Source organism: Ursus americanus, chromosome 2 (assembly GCF_024610735.1).
Source record: "Ursus americanus isolate L20-20 chromosome 2, mUrsAme1.1.p, whole genome shotgun sequence".
Taxonomy (NCBI): domain Eukaryota; kingdom Metazoa; phylum Chordata; class Mammalia; order Carnivora; family Ursidae; genus Ursus; species Ursus americanus.
The window spans coordinates 29,151,848-29,166,303 of NC_142128.1; the positions used below are offsets into that span (position 1 = coordinate 29,151,848).

General features: G+C 45.4%; 1 long non-coding RNA gene and 1 other non-coding gene across 2 annotated transcripts in view; one reads left to right on the top strand and one right to left on the bottom strand.

Moving 5' to 3' along the window:
* Window positions 1-3,612: 3,612 nt before the first annotated feature.
* On the bottom strand, window positions 3,613-3,684 carry TRNAT-CGU (transfer RNA threonine (anticodon CGU)). Its single transcript has one exon. It is a non-coding gene; the product is annotated as a tRNA-Thr (tRNA).
* A 234-nt stretch (window positions 3,685-3,918) lies between these two features.
* Window positions 3,919-14,456, top strand: part of LOC148110534 (uncharacterized) — a 46,849-nt gene continuing 36,311 nt past the window's right edge. Inside the window, exons 1-2 of the long non-coding RNA XR_015727985.1 lie at window positions 3,919-4,196; window positions 5,589-5,681. This is a non-coding gene — a long non-coding RNA (uncharacterized LOC148110534). The remainder of the gene's footprint in view (window positions 4,197-5,588; window positions 5,682-14,456) is intronic.

The following is a 14,456-nucleotide window of genomic DNA, read 5'->3' on the forward strand; positions in this document are numbered from 1 at the left end:
TGCCCTCCAGAGCCCCGACGTCTGTGTGCTCCTTACGTGTTCTCTCTTTTTCTGTTACGTTTATAAGTTTTTGCTGTAAAAATAGTGAATCTGAAAGTGAGACAGCTTCTGTCTCTGATGCCATGATAAGAGGAAAGCAATCGGTCATTGGCTCTGTAATTCCCCGCCACCCCTCACCCCCCTGGAGGTCTTCATGGTCACCAGCATGACAGGGAGCCTTCTGCGTGGGGGGGGGGGGTGAATGTTCTTCATATTCTGAGAAACCAACATAAAAATCCATACTTGTGTGGATAAATATGCTTATTTATTTTTTACAAAGACATCCGCTCAAGTTACAGTTATACACGACGGAGAAATTCTAGAGATCTGTACAACAGAGTGATTACCATTAACAAATTTGTTGAGACGGCAGATCTCACGTGAAGTGTTTCTTATCACATACACACAAAAAGCAAAGGGACCTAGCAAGTTGGAGGTGATGGTATGTCTACTACCTTGAATGTGGTGATGGCATGTCCCGGGCATGTCCTTATGTCCAAACTCACCCAGTTGTATACGCTCAATATGTGTGGGTGTTTTTATTAATGATACCCCAATAAAGCCATAAAACAACACCCCAAAAAGCAGGACCCAGCTTTTCTTGCTAAGTTAATCTCCAGATCCATGAATCAGTCATTCCTTTTAACGGCTGCCCATGATGCCATGACGTGGATGGACCACCCTTGGCATCCTGGGGGGTGGATGTTTACAATGTTGTCATCAGAAGGACTCCACCAGACGAGAAGCAAGTGAGTGTGTGTCATTCCAATTTCAGAGTGGGAGAAACTGAGGCCCAGAGAGGTTACGTGGAGGGTCTATGGCTCCCACGGGTTCCTGGTAGATGCTAGGCAGAGAGAAGCCAGGCTAACACTGCCCTTGCTCTGTGCTGCCACCTGGTGTCACTGTTGAAGTTTGCTGCCGAGCTGCCTCTGTTGAGAAACAGAGATCCTGGCTAAGCCTAGGGATCCCAGGCTTCCCCTCTGTGGCTTCAAAATTCTGATTTAACCCTTTTCTGCCACTGATTCTCATGCTCTATCCTTACAGAGCTCCCAAAGCAAACCCACCTTCTCCCCAGTGGTCAAGTTCACACAGCAGGGTCTCAGAGGATCTAGGCTCAGTTACCTCTCCTCCTAACCTCAGCGTCAGGGGGCTTCTTATCTTTCCCTTTACATATGCAAAGCAGACCAGAGAACGATTCTTCACAAAGCAAACACAGTGACTTCTAGCCGACTTTCAGAAATTCATAGAAAAGTTACAGAAATCCAAACATGGCTTTCTATATTCATGAACACAAGTGGTTTAAATCAACATAAAATGGCTTGCTCATTCAGACACATAATCAGCGTTATGCATTTAAGTGTAAAGAGGACCCAAAATCGGGATTTTGATCACTGGTGTCTGATTTGGCAGCATGTGCCAAACTGGATTTTACACCTCTGTGGCATCCCCAGATTCAACCAGAGGTGATGATTTTGAGATTCATGTGTAATCTTCCAGGCTTAAAAGCAAACAAACAAAAGCCAGCAAGTGCTTCTCCACAGATAAATATATACCCTTAGATATTTTGTGCAATTTTTGTGTGTGTGTGTGGGGGAGAATGGTACTCACAGTACCTTATGTAAATTGCCTTTTTCTAAAGTCCCTTCATGTTGTGGGGCCGAGGGGGGCGCCCTTTGTAGGGTGGGGCGGGGAACGTGTTGGGGGTGCTTTCCTAGGATGATGTCACCTAGGAGGGCTGATTCACTCTTTGGAGGGAAGGACAGGAAAATCTCCATGGAGAAGTAACCTCCCCCCACAGACACTGGCCTACCTGTGGGAGGCAGTGCCGTTATCTGTTTGTTTAAGGGGGAGGAATATTTTGGGATATTTTTAATAGGGAGGAACCTAAGTGTTCTTTTGTGACACTTCTTTAAAAAGAAATGAATGGGTGCCCCAGTGGAGAGAAGAGGACACTCCATCATTATCTGTCTTAATTCTGGATCATTCTAATGTGCCTGTGTCCTAATAGGTTATCTTTGGGTTTGTGGGCTCTGGAGTGATTCTGGGGGGAAAAATTACACATGTAATACAATCATCTCCCAGAAAATCCAAACAATATGAACACTTATGGGATAGAAATGAAGGAAGTCTTTCAGTAGCTCCCCGATTGGACTTCCCCTGGGAGAGGCAACGACTGTTAATTTGGTGTGGACCTTCTACCCTCTGCGCAATCAGGGAGGGCAGGCAGCAGCCGTCCCAGCATCAACAAGACGCAGAAATGCAGAGTCTCCGACTCCACTAAAGAAATCAGAACCTGCTTTTTCATGAGATCCCCAGCTTAAAGTGTGAGAAGCCCTGCTGCTCACTACTTTCACGTGTGTGACCTTCCACATTCGTATACATGCACACACACGTGCCCCTGGGTGTAGACTGTGGCTTTAGAATAGGGCTGTCCTTGGAAGAGCGGTTCTCCATGTGGTCCGGCAGCATCAGCATCACGTGGGAGGCAGTTAGAAATGCAAACGGTCAGGCTCGGATTTACTGAATGCAGAAGCGATGGAGGGGGGGCCCAGCTGATGCTGATGAAGGCTGGCAAGTCGGGGACGCTTACCCCTGCCGCTCCTGCCAGGCTCCTCGCCTCTCCCATCACAACCCCAACCCTGCTCTCTCCATTAGAGAGAGCCCGCCCCGATCTCGCTGGATCAGCGAGGTACCCCCAGAGTCCAGCTCCACCACGCATACACCAGGAGCTCCATGACTGCGCCCTCCGATTAGGACTGTCCGGCTGACACAGGTCTCCCCGAGTTAGGTCTAGCCGGTTTTCAGATGACACAATAGGCCAGCTCCCGGGGGTCGAGGTCACCGCATACTTTGTTAAATGCACCCGAGCAGCCCCGTGATGCAAAGGAAATAGGTTCCCTACGAGCCTAGCTCCGTTAACTGAGGCCGCCTCTACGGCCCTTCTGTCTGGCAGCGGCTTCACAAACTCCTGCGGCTGGCCAGAGACCCATTTCACAGAAGGGCAAACGGAGGCTCAGACCGGTTTAGGTTTTCACGTCTGAACCGTTCCACGTGTGGGCAGGATTTCCTCTCTAATACAACTCCCGGAACGGATTTCTTTTTAAAAATAGCAAGCCAGCCAGCAGCTGACTCTGGGTGTGGGCCCGGTAGCAGGCAACGGCAGTCCTCTCATTAGAGAGGATAAAATTGGACTTTAATGTTGAGGAAAAAAGCTTAGTGGCTCTCCAGTCAAGTGCCAGCAGCTGTGGGTTTTTTTTGTCCCGGGCGAAGGGTTTCCGGGGGACCCGCCACTTCCCGCAGGGGACGGCAGGGGGCGCTGTCTGCAGGGAGCGGAGTGCCGCGCGGGCCGAGTTTGCGGACGCGCGGAAGCCAGACCACCCAGAATCTCACTCCGCGAATAGGGAAGAAGAACTTGAACACAAAAGGGGTGAAAACAGTTGGCCAGCTCTACACCCATCTACACCCAAAGGAGAGACTCTACATGCGGAGTACAGAATGGGGGTTCTGCCGGTGGCCACTCTGGAAAAGTAGTTCCACGCCTAAAAAGTCTCCCAGCCAAGGAAGACAGACGCCAGGCACGGACGGGGTTCGAACCCGTGATCTTCGGTTTACGAGACCGACGCCTTACCACTTGGCCACCGCGCCTGCGTTGGAATGGCGGCTCCGCGAGCCTCTATCCTGGCTTCGCTCCCGTGAGCTCGCCCCGCGGGCACGAGCGCGAGCGCGCCCGCCCGCCCGGCCGTCGCGCGGCCCCGCCCCGTTCCTGCGGCCGGCGGGGCGGGGCGGGGCGGGGTGACGCTCCAGCGGGCGCGCGCCGGACGCTCCCCGCTGACTCCCGCCCGCCGACCCGCTGGCGTCGGGTGGTTCGCTGGTCCCCGGCTCCGGCGTGCGCTAAAAGTGTGGTCCCGGAGTCCCCAGTGCCACGGCAGGAGGCGTGTCCGGAACTCGGGACCCGGCTGAACGCTTGTCGGCGACTCACAGTTGGGGTTCGAATCCCAGCTCCGCCATACTTAGTCCGAGACTTTGGAAGGCGCGCGTCGGGGCTTCAGTTTTCCCCTCTGGGGCGAAGCACCCTGGAAGCGGAGGAAAGGTGCAGTTCTCGTTGCCAGCCCGACCCCCGGGCGGTCCACGCCTGCCCTGTGCGGAGCCCATGCTCGGTAAGGGTTGTTGAATGAGTGTGTAAGTGTTAAAGAAGTAAAAAGCCCAAAGCTCCCCGTCCCCCAAATTGCCGCGGTTGAGCCCAGGGTGCGTGCCTCGTCCCAGACCAGCAGCATCACCTGCGAGCTTGCCGCCCTGCAGCTTCGCCTGCTCACCCACACCTGCCAATACACCCGCCCGTGGAGCCCGGCAACCTGGGCTTTCACGAGCCCTCCAGGTGATGCTGATGCGCGGGGAAGTGCTGAGCCCCGGGCTCCCGACAGTTGGTAGGCACACTCATATGCTCAAACGTATTTATATACTCCAACTTTTATTTTTATGCAAATGGACTAGACACTGCAGTTCTTGGCACTTTGATTTTTCATGAATTAATGTATAATGTGTTAATATAGTGGCTTGCAGTGCGTAATACAAAATAATCACTATAAATGATAGCATATTTAATAAATACTAGTAATTTGTGTTTCATTAATAAGCATAACAATATTGTAAATTATGTATACTAGAGTATATACGATAATATGACCCTTTTGCACGATGGGTTACCTTATTCTCTTTAATAGCTGCATGGTTTCCCCATTCAGTGGCCCTGTCACAACTGATAACAATCAATTTCTGGGAGGTGGGCTTTTTGCGTCGTCTGCGGCTCTTGCTGCGCAGAACATTCTGCTATGTGCATCTTTCCCATCTACTACCAGAGATGTTTGTAGGATATATGGAGATATAGATTAGGAATGTGCACAGCCCAACATTGCAAACGTATAGGTAAATAGGAAACTTAAAATTACCAGGCAGTTGTGTTCACTAAGTTGCTTTAAATGTCAGCGTCTGGGAAAGTGAGTGGAAAAGGCACCAGCGTCTCCCCTCAGACCCGGGGACGGGAACCCTGGGACACTGCGCCCACAGTGCGTGAGATCTTCCCACAAGCCTCACTGCACTCCCTAATCAGGAAAAAAAAATTGAACATTTTCAGAATTAAAACATGAATTACCGAGCGATGTTTCCAACTAGCTGATGACAAAATTGGTTCCATCGTCCCCCTCCTTTTTTGGGTGTTCACTGAGCTGTTGGAGGGATTGTGCAGAAGTGGCAGAGGCTTATCAACAATGAAAAGAAATAAGCAAATGAGAGAAATTCACATGGGAGCTGAGCTGAACTAGCTGGCAGGTGGAATGGGAATCAGATTCTAACAGGTGCTTTTTTTCAGCTTTGTTTTCTGAGGGAAGGGAGGGAGTGGAATCGTAGAGGGGCATCTGTACCTTGTTGGGGAGGTGGGATGCCCCGGGGGTTCAGGGTCTGAGGGGCCCTGAGAGAGGCTGGCCCTTCCACCTGCTGTGAGCCCTAAACTAGAGAACACAGGTGCGGGTGGTCTGACCCTACTTATCTCGTAGGGAGAAGAAGCCTGAGAGCCCACACATCTTGGACACGTGGATGGAGAATCTGTCTGTCCTGGTCCCAGCATCTCAGCGTGGTGCCTGCACAAGGTAGGTCCTCAAAAAAATACTGTAGAAAGAATGAACATTCGATGTTCCTTTCATTGTGGTTACCTTGTGGTTCTGCGAAACCTCGTCGGCCGGTGCCTTCCAACCACCGTTCCGGGCCTGTCCTGGCACTGAATCTCCCCCGTCCCCCCTCTTGGATCAAGCAGAAACTTTAAATTCCTTGGTGATAGGAGGTGTTCCTTGTTCACCCTTACAGAAAGAACTTAAATCCAGCAAATGTTTCCTGCGCCTTAACAGAGGCCCTGGGCCAGGGGGCTCCTGATGGCGCAGAGAGAAATGTGACCTGATCCCAGGCCTCCCAAATGCCAGGGTGAGAAACCAGGGCCTGCTGATCTGGTGACAGAGCTGGGCGATATAATGAAATATGTTTGATTTTTTTTCGTTCCGTCCATTTAATCAAGTGGCCTGGATCTGAATAATTCAGGAGTATCTATGTTTCTTTTGTGTTGAAACACTGTCGCTTTTTTGCATTTTAGAAAAAATACATAGTTTTGCATCTTTTTAAAATTTTTCTTGTACTTTTTTTTGTTTCTCTGTGCCTGTCCCGCAGGTTAAGGTTGCTGAAAAAAAGTTGTCTCTGGAACCTTCTCCCCTTCCGGTCATGACTCTTGTGACAGCCAGCGCTTGGGTCCTGGCTGTCCTTGCTCATGCTTGCTGTGCCCATATTGTTTTCTGTTTTTTTTTTTTTAGATTTTTTATTTCACAGAGAGAGCGGGCAAGTGCACAAGCAGGGGGAGTGGGGGAGGGAGAAGCAGGCTTCAATCCCAGGACCCTGGGGTCATGACCTGAGCTGAAGGCAGACACTTAACTGACTGAGCCACCCAGGTACCCCTCGCTGCCCCCATTTGAATGGCACTTCACAGTCCGGGAGGGCCTTAGCTGTGACCCTGGCAGCACTTCTCACTCGGGCTGGCCCATCTCGGGAAGATGCGTACCCACTCGCATGGTCTCAGGTGGGGCCCGAGGGGCTGCCTTTCTGACTCCCATGCCTTGCTGATGTTGCCAGTGCTGGCCCTCACTTTGAGAACCTCTGCTTTCAAGTATCTTGGAGAAATTCATTTGCATGAGGAAGATGTGGCGGGGTGGAGGGAGCCCCTTAAGCCTAGATATTTAGGTCACCTGAGTTTGTGGCAGGTTTTACTAATAACCTAGATCAAAGCTCTGTGAGCCACTCCCAGCATCCTAGCAACCTCACTGTTAGTCATGGGGGTGGTGAGAGCCCAGGGCTAGAGCCAGAGAACACAGCCTTCCTTCGTTCCTTTCTGTGAGAAATTCGATGTTTCAGAGCAGGCTGAGCACCTCAGATGCCAGGTGGGAGCTGGGCTGTGAACGGAGCAGGTGTAAAGGCCCTGGGGCCACTGTACATTCCCGGCAGAACTATCTGAGTTCCAGGTACTTCACATTTTCCACATCCTGGCGTTTTAATTTTAGCTCTTCCGGTGGATAGGCGATTGTATCTCGTTTTAATTTGTATTTCCTTGATGACTAACAATGGTAAGCACCTTTTCCTGTGCATATTAGCCCCTGGTCAGCTCTCTTGTGAAGTGGCTGCTCAAATCTTTGGCCCTTTTTTATAGGTCGTTTGTCTTTCTATTATTTGGAATTATTTTTTGCATTTTTCTTTCTATTATTGAATGATCAGAGTTGGTTGTGTAATCTGGATACAACCAACTTGGATACAATCTTTTGTCAGATATGCACATAGAGTGTGAGTATTTTCACCTGGTCCATGGCTTGACTTTTCATGTCCTTAAATGTGTCTTTCAAAGTGCAAGAGCTTTTAATTTCGATGAAGTCCAGTTTATCCATTTTTTTTTCATTTATGCTTTGTGCTTGTTGTGTCTTATGTAAGAAACCTTTGTCACCCTAGGTCACAAAGGTTTTCTTCCAGCATTGTTATTGTTATACCTTCTACACTGAGGTCTGTGATGCGTTTTGAGTTGATTTTTTGTGCATGGTGTGAGGCAGGGCTCAATGGGTCTACTTTTCCCATACGGACATCAGGTTGTTCAGCACCATTTGTTGAAATGATTATCCTCTCCCCGTGGAATTGCTGTGATAACTATGTTAAAATGCAGTGTTCTGTGTATTTGTGGTCTGTTTCTGGAGTTTGTGTTAGGTTTCGTTCATCTGTGTGCTTATCTTTATGCCAGTTACCACACAGTCTTGATTATTGTGTGTTATGCTAAGTACCGAAATCAAGTATTGTCAATCCTCCGACTTCGTTCTTTTACAAGCTTGTTTTGTGTATTCTAGGCCTTCGCATTCCCCTATAGTTTTTAGCGCCTGCTCATCAGTTTCTACAGACGCCTGCCGGGGTTTTGATCGGAAGTGCATAGAACCCGTAGGTCAATGTGGAGGAAATAGAGTATTTCATTTTCCAGTTGTCTGGCTGGTGCCTATGGATCCTGGGTTCTAAAGTCATTTCTTTTGCATTTCATTATGTGAGTTTCCTGTGATTTTTCAGTGAGGCAGTAGCTGGGGTACTTGTGGTAACTGTGTTCATCTCCTTTTGGCACCCCACCCATGTGTAAGAATTGTGGGGGTCCCTGCAGAACACAGCCAGCTGAGGGCTGAAGCATGATGTGTTGCCAGTGTAATCTCCGTAACAAAATTAAGAAGGAGCAACAGTAGGGGTGCCTGGGTAGCGCAGTCGTTAAAGCGTCTGCCTTTGGCACAGGGCCTGATCCTGGCGTTCCAGGATCGAGTCCCACATCGGGCTCCTCCGCTGGGAGCCTGCTTCTTCCTCTCCCACTCCCCCTGCTTGTGTTCCCTCTCTCGCTGGCTGTCTCTCTGTCACATAAATAAATAAAATCTTAAAAAAAAAAAAAAAAAGCAACAGTCTCCTAGCTCAGAAAGAGAGGGGATCATTGTTTCAACACACTTTCCCAAATAATGTCAACCGTACACGAAATGTTACAAAGACGTAAAGTAAATTTTTCTGCAGAAAAATGCCAGTGGTACAGAATGCCCTGGTATCACCTCATGAAATCAATCTTAGAACCTCTAACCTTGGAGAAGGTGTTTCAGTAGGCTCATACCAGAGCTAGAATAAGACCAAGTTGGCAGCTATGAATATAAAAACTTTCATGCTTTTACTTTTCCCTTTTGCTTTTTCAGATAAGCTCTAAAAAGGTCAACTAGATTATCTGAGGTACAAACATTCGCAGGCAGCGTCGACAGTGGTTTTATGTATGTGGGGGGAAAAAAGCAGTAGACGATAACAGAATAAAATGGCTATTTCTCTTATTTTTTTGTTTTCTATGGAGCAGAGGACCCTATACTCCCAGCTCTTGCTTCCCTCCTCCCTCTCTTCCTATTAGGAGTTTATTTCAGATCTTTCCGTCTCACTTCTTCTTTGCTTTTGTGTTGATAGGTATTTATACATAGGAAATACAATGTTTGGGATGTGATTTTTCTTCCCTCAAATGATACTCTTTTGTTAATGTTATGTAACCTGTCCTTAAGAACTCTACAAAGCATCAGATGTTTAGCTGCATCACTGCCTATGACTCTCGCTCATTCCTGTTAGCTGCTGTGCGCTACTCGGCTGGCTGACTGTAGCAGTTTTATCAATTCCTGTACGGCTGGCCACCTCGGTTATTTCAAATGTTTCTTCATTACAAACAGAGCTGCCCTTGTATCTTTGCTTGTGCCTCCTTATACATACATGTGGAGGGTGCTTTTGCAGAAATGTCAGGGTCATTTCTTTCCTAAGGTAAGCTTTCTGTCTCGTGTTAGCAGCCTTAAGCAAACATCCACGATACTGACTCTATTTGAGTCTCTCGTTTGTAAATTTGTGTGGCGTTGGTTGGGAGGAAGCAGAGACAGTCAGCCACGCCCTTGATGTGCCGCATGGCTGAGGTCTTCCCAGCTGGTTGAGGTGTGCATTATGGGGATGTTGGTGTCAAAATGAACAGATATCTTTGGTTCTTTTCAGTATGAGAAGCTTGTAAGAGACATGAGGTGAATGTCCCAGATGGGTTCCTTCGTAAATAATTGCCCCTTTCTATAAAGTAGTACCAGTATCTCGTATGAATGATACGAAACAGCAAAGAAGAATTAATTCTCCCTTAGGTGTATTAATATTACATGATATTTCACGAACTCAGATCTTTACTCATATTAACCAGGAAGTCATTTTGATAGATAGAGAGATAGAGAGAGAGAGAGAGAGATAGAGAGATAGAGAGATAGAGAGAGAGAGAGATAGAGATAGAGAGAGAGAGAGAGATAGAGAGAGAGAGATAGAGAGAGATATATAGATAGAGAGAGAGAGAGATAGAGATAGAGAGATAGAGAGATAGAGAGAGAGATAGAGAGATAGATATATAGAGAGATAGAGAGAGATAGAGAGATATATATATAGAGAGAGATAGAGAGATAGAGAGAGACATAGAGAGATAGAGAGATAGATATATAGAGAGATAGATAGAGAGAGAGATAGAGAGAGATAGAGATAGAGAGAGAGATAGAGAGAGATAGAGAGATATATAGAGAGAGATAGAGAGATAGAGAGAGAGATAGAGAGAGAGAGATAGATATATAGAGAGAGATAGAGAGATAGAGAGATAGAGAGAGAGATAGAGAGATAGAGAGAGAGAGAGATAGAGAGATAGAGATAGAGAGAGATAGAGAGAGAGAGGTAGAGAGATATATAGATAGATATAGAGAGAGATAGATAGAGATAGAGAGATAGAGAGAGACCTTTTTCTAGGTCTTGTATTTTAGGATCTTTGTTACATAAATGACACCTGATCTTCTGGGTTGCAATTTTTTTTAAACCAATACAAAGTTTTGGTGAATTTGTGTTTATAATTGGGCCATCTTCCATATACACTCCTCTCCCCTTAAATGTAGGAGTTGAAACAGTATATAGATGGTTAAAGATGACATATATGTTATGAAGTTGAAAGTGACTATTTAAAAATGTCATCTCCTGTCATCTGACGCCAATTATCATATCCCCAGCTTTTGGCGTGGGAGGTGATTATCCCCAGGGCTGTTCTTGGCAACTGGAAAAGACAAACGGGTGAAAGGAAATGAGAACAAACGGGAAGATAAATTTACTTACAGAGCAGAACCTATCTTTTGTATTTTCCCCCCAGTGACTTTACTTTCATGCTGGAAAAACGTAAATATCTCTGTAAAACTCAGGTTTACAAAGGCCAAACACGAAACAGGACTTTGTCCTTTTTCCCCATTGCGTTATGGACACATACAAATTTCTCTTCGGGAAACACGAATACGATTTTATGGGGAACATTTGATGGGGTGGTGTTCTTTCTGGGGGTTCCGTCTCACCACTCTTAAAAAGCCGTCCCTGTGTTTTCTTGCAACGAACGCTTGGAGCGCGGAGCTGCTGGTCGGGCACTGCTGCCTGTGCCGGCCGCGCTGGTGTTCACGTGTGTGCTTTGCTGGCTGTCCTGGCGGATCCGTGAGTGCTGTGCAATCCTCTGCTCTCTGGAAAAATCCCGCAAGAGCAAATATTGAGAGAAAGGACAAACACTGCCTCCAGACCTCAGCTTATCTCAAGTAAAAGCCACGAGTTCCGTTCCAGTAAATACACCTGTAGAAACCCAGGGTGGCTTCTTTCTTTCGAGTTGGGCCATTGGGTTTTGGTTGGGGCTTCTGTCCTTTCATCTTCTCCCCCACCCTTCAACAACTGTTCTGCTTTCTGTCTCTCAGTGTGAGTTTGCAGAGCCTAGAATGTTATATAAGGGCAATCAAACAGAATGTATTCTTTTTTTCTTTTTATTTTTTTCTGGCTTCTTTCACTCAGCATCCTTCTTTCAAGATTCATCCATGTCATACATTATTATTTCATACCAAGACTTCACTCCTCGTGACTGCCGGTGGTACAGATCTTTGAAGCTGTTGCCAGTTTGGAGGGATTACAAATGAAGTTACGATGAACATTCACGTACAGACTTTTGACAGGGTATCGAAAGGCTTTCGCTCATCTGGGTAAATACATAGGAGTGAAATGCCTGGATTGTAGGTTTATCTTTTTAAGAAACTGGCAAGCTATTTCCCAAAGTGATTGTGCCTTTCACATTCCCACCAGATGTGTAGGAAGTTTCCAGTGTCTCCACATTCCCACCAATGCCTGGTACCGTCTTTTTTTTTTTCTTTTCCTTTTTTTTTTTTTTTTAAGATTTTTAAAGAATTTATTGATTTGACAGAGACAGAGAGAGAGCAAGCACACACAGTGGGAGAGGGAGAAGCAGACTCCACTGAGCAAGGAGCCCAATGCGGGGCTCGATCCCTGGACCCCAGGATCATGACCTGAGACTAAGGCAGACACCCAACTGACTGAGCCACCCAGGCGCCCCAGTCTTTCTCATTTAGCCATTGTCACAGGCAGGTGGTGAAATCTCACTGTGGTTTTAATTTACGTTTCTCTAGTGACTGATGATGTTGAGTATTTCTTCATGTGTTTATTTACAATTCATCTGTCTTCTTTGGAGAAGTGTCTGTTCAAATCCCTGATGCGTTTTTTAATTGGGTTGTTTGTTTTCTTCTTGAATTTGGCAAGTTCTTGATATATTCTGGATACAAATACTTCATCAGATATTTGGTTTTTAAATATTCTCTCCCAGTCTGTGGCTCTTTTCATTCTCTTAACAGTGTCCTTAAGAGCAGAAGTTTTAACTTTTGATAAAATGCAATTTATCTGTTCCTTTGCCACATCATTCTTTATCTTGATGAATATAAGAAATTATGTAGAGGCGCCTGGGTGGCTCAGCCATTAAGCATCTGCCTCCGGCCCGGGTCATGATCACGGGGTCCTGGGATCGAGTCCCGCATTGGGTTCCTGCTTGGCGGGAAGCCTGCTTCTCCCTCTCCCACTCCCCATGCATGTGTTCCTCTCTCTCGCTGTCTGTGTCAAATAAATAAATAAAATCTTTTAAAAAAATTATGTAAAGAAATCTTTGCCTAACTCAAAGTTACAGATGTTTTTCCCTATGTTTTCATGTAGAAAGTTTTCAATTAAAAATTGACATTCAGATGATCCATTTAGGGTTAATTTTGTTTATGATAGATGAACTGGCCTTCACTTTTTTTGTATATAGGGATCAAACTTTTCCAGTGTTTTTTGTTGAAAAGACCATCTTTTCTCCACCGATTTCCTTTGTACCTGTGTTGAAAACAAGTTGTCCCACTGCGTGGGGGGTCACTTCTGGGCTCTATTTTGTTCCCTTGATCTGTTTGTCTGTTTTTACACCAATCCCACACTGCCTGAATTACCATAGCTTTACAATAACTCTTGAAATCAGGGTAGCTTTAGTATTTCAACTTTATTCTTCTTTTTGATGATTCTAGTTCCTTTGCATTTTCTTGTGGATTTTAGAGTTCAGTCACAATTTCTACAAAGCACCTGCTGGGATTGCATTAAACCTGTAGGTCTGTTTGGAGAGAACTGACATGTTGACAGTACTGAGTCTCTCCATCCATGAACATGATACATCTCTTGATTTATGTCGGTCTTTGATTTCTCTGAGCAGTGTTTTGTAGTTGTTGGTGTCCGCACCTGTGACATCTTTGGTCAGATTTATCCCTATGTAGTTCGTATTTTTGATGCTATTGTAAATGGTATTATTTTTACAATTTCCTGATGGTTCATTACCAGTAGCTGAAAATAAACTTCAGTTTTTTGTATTAACCTCGTATTCTGCCATCTTGTTAAACTCACTTATGAGTAGTATTTTGGTACATTCCTCCAGATTTCTACATAGACAGTCATGTCATCTGTGAATACTGAGTTTTACTTCTTCCTTTTTAATCTGAATGCCTTTTATATATTTTTCTTACCTTGTTGGCTTAAACTTCCAGTGTAATGTTGAATAGAAGTGGTGAGAGATGACCTTCTTGGCTAATTTCTAATCTTAAGGAAGAAGCATTCAGTCTTTTGATACTAAGTGTGATGTTAGCTGCTGTGGGTTTGTCATAGATGCCCTTTATCAGGTGGAGGAAGTTTCCTTCTATTGCTACTTTGTTGAGGGTTTTTTGTTCTTTTTATTTTTTTAAATTATTATTATTTTTTTATTATGTTAGTCACCATACAATACATCCTTAGTTTTTGATGCAGTGTTCCATGATTCGTTGTTTGTATATAACACCCAGTGCTCCATGCAATATGTGTCCTCCTTAATACCCATCACCAGTCTATCCCAATCCCCCAACACCCTCCCCTCTGAAGCCCTCAGTTTGTTTCCCAGAGTCCATAGTCTCTCATGGTTCATTCCCCCTTCTGTTTACCCCCCCTTCATTCTTCCCTTCCTTCTCCTACCGATCTCCCTGCTATTCCTTATGTTCCACAAATAAGTGAGACTATATGATAATTATCTTTCTCTGCTTGACTTATTTCACTTAGCATTATCTCCTCCAGTTCCAGCCATGTTGCTGCAAATGTTGGGTAATCATTCTTTCTGATGGCCGAGTAATATTCCATTGTATGTATGGACCACATATATGTAATTTTTTGTTTCATGTTGTTTGAATCTGTTGTTAAGTATGTAAACAGAATTCCTTTGACTTCTGTTGAATTCGTCATTATGACAGGACCTTTTTTTTTATCTCTGGTAATACTCTTTGCTCTGAGATCTTTGAAATTTTGTATCATATAAATATAGCAATTTCAAAAAAAATATAGGCATTTCAATAATTGACTAGTATTATCATGGCAAACTTTTCTCTATATGTTTACTTATAACCTATATTTGTGTCTTTATAATTGAAGGGTGTTACTTTTAG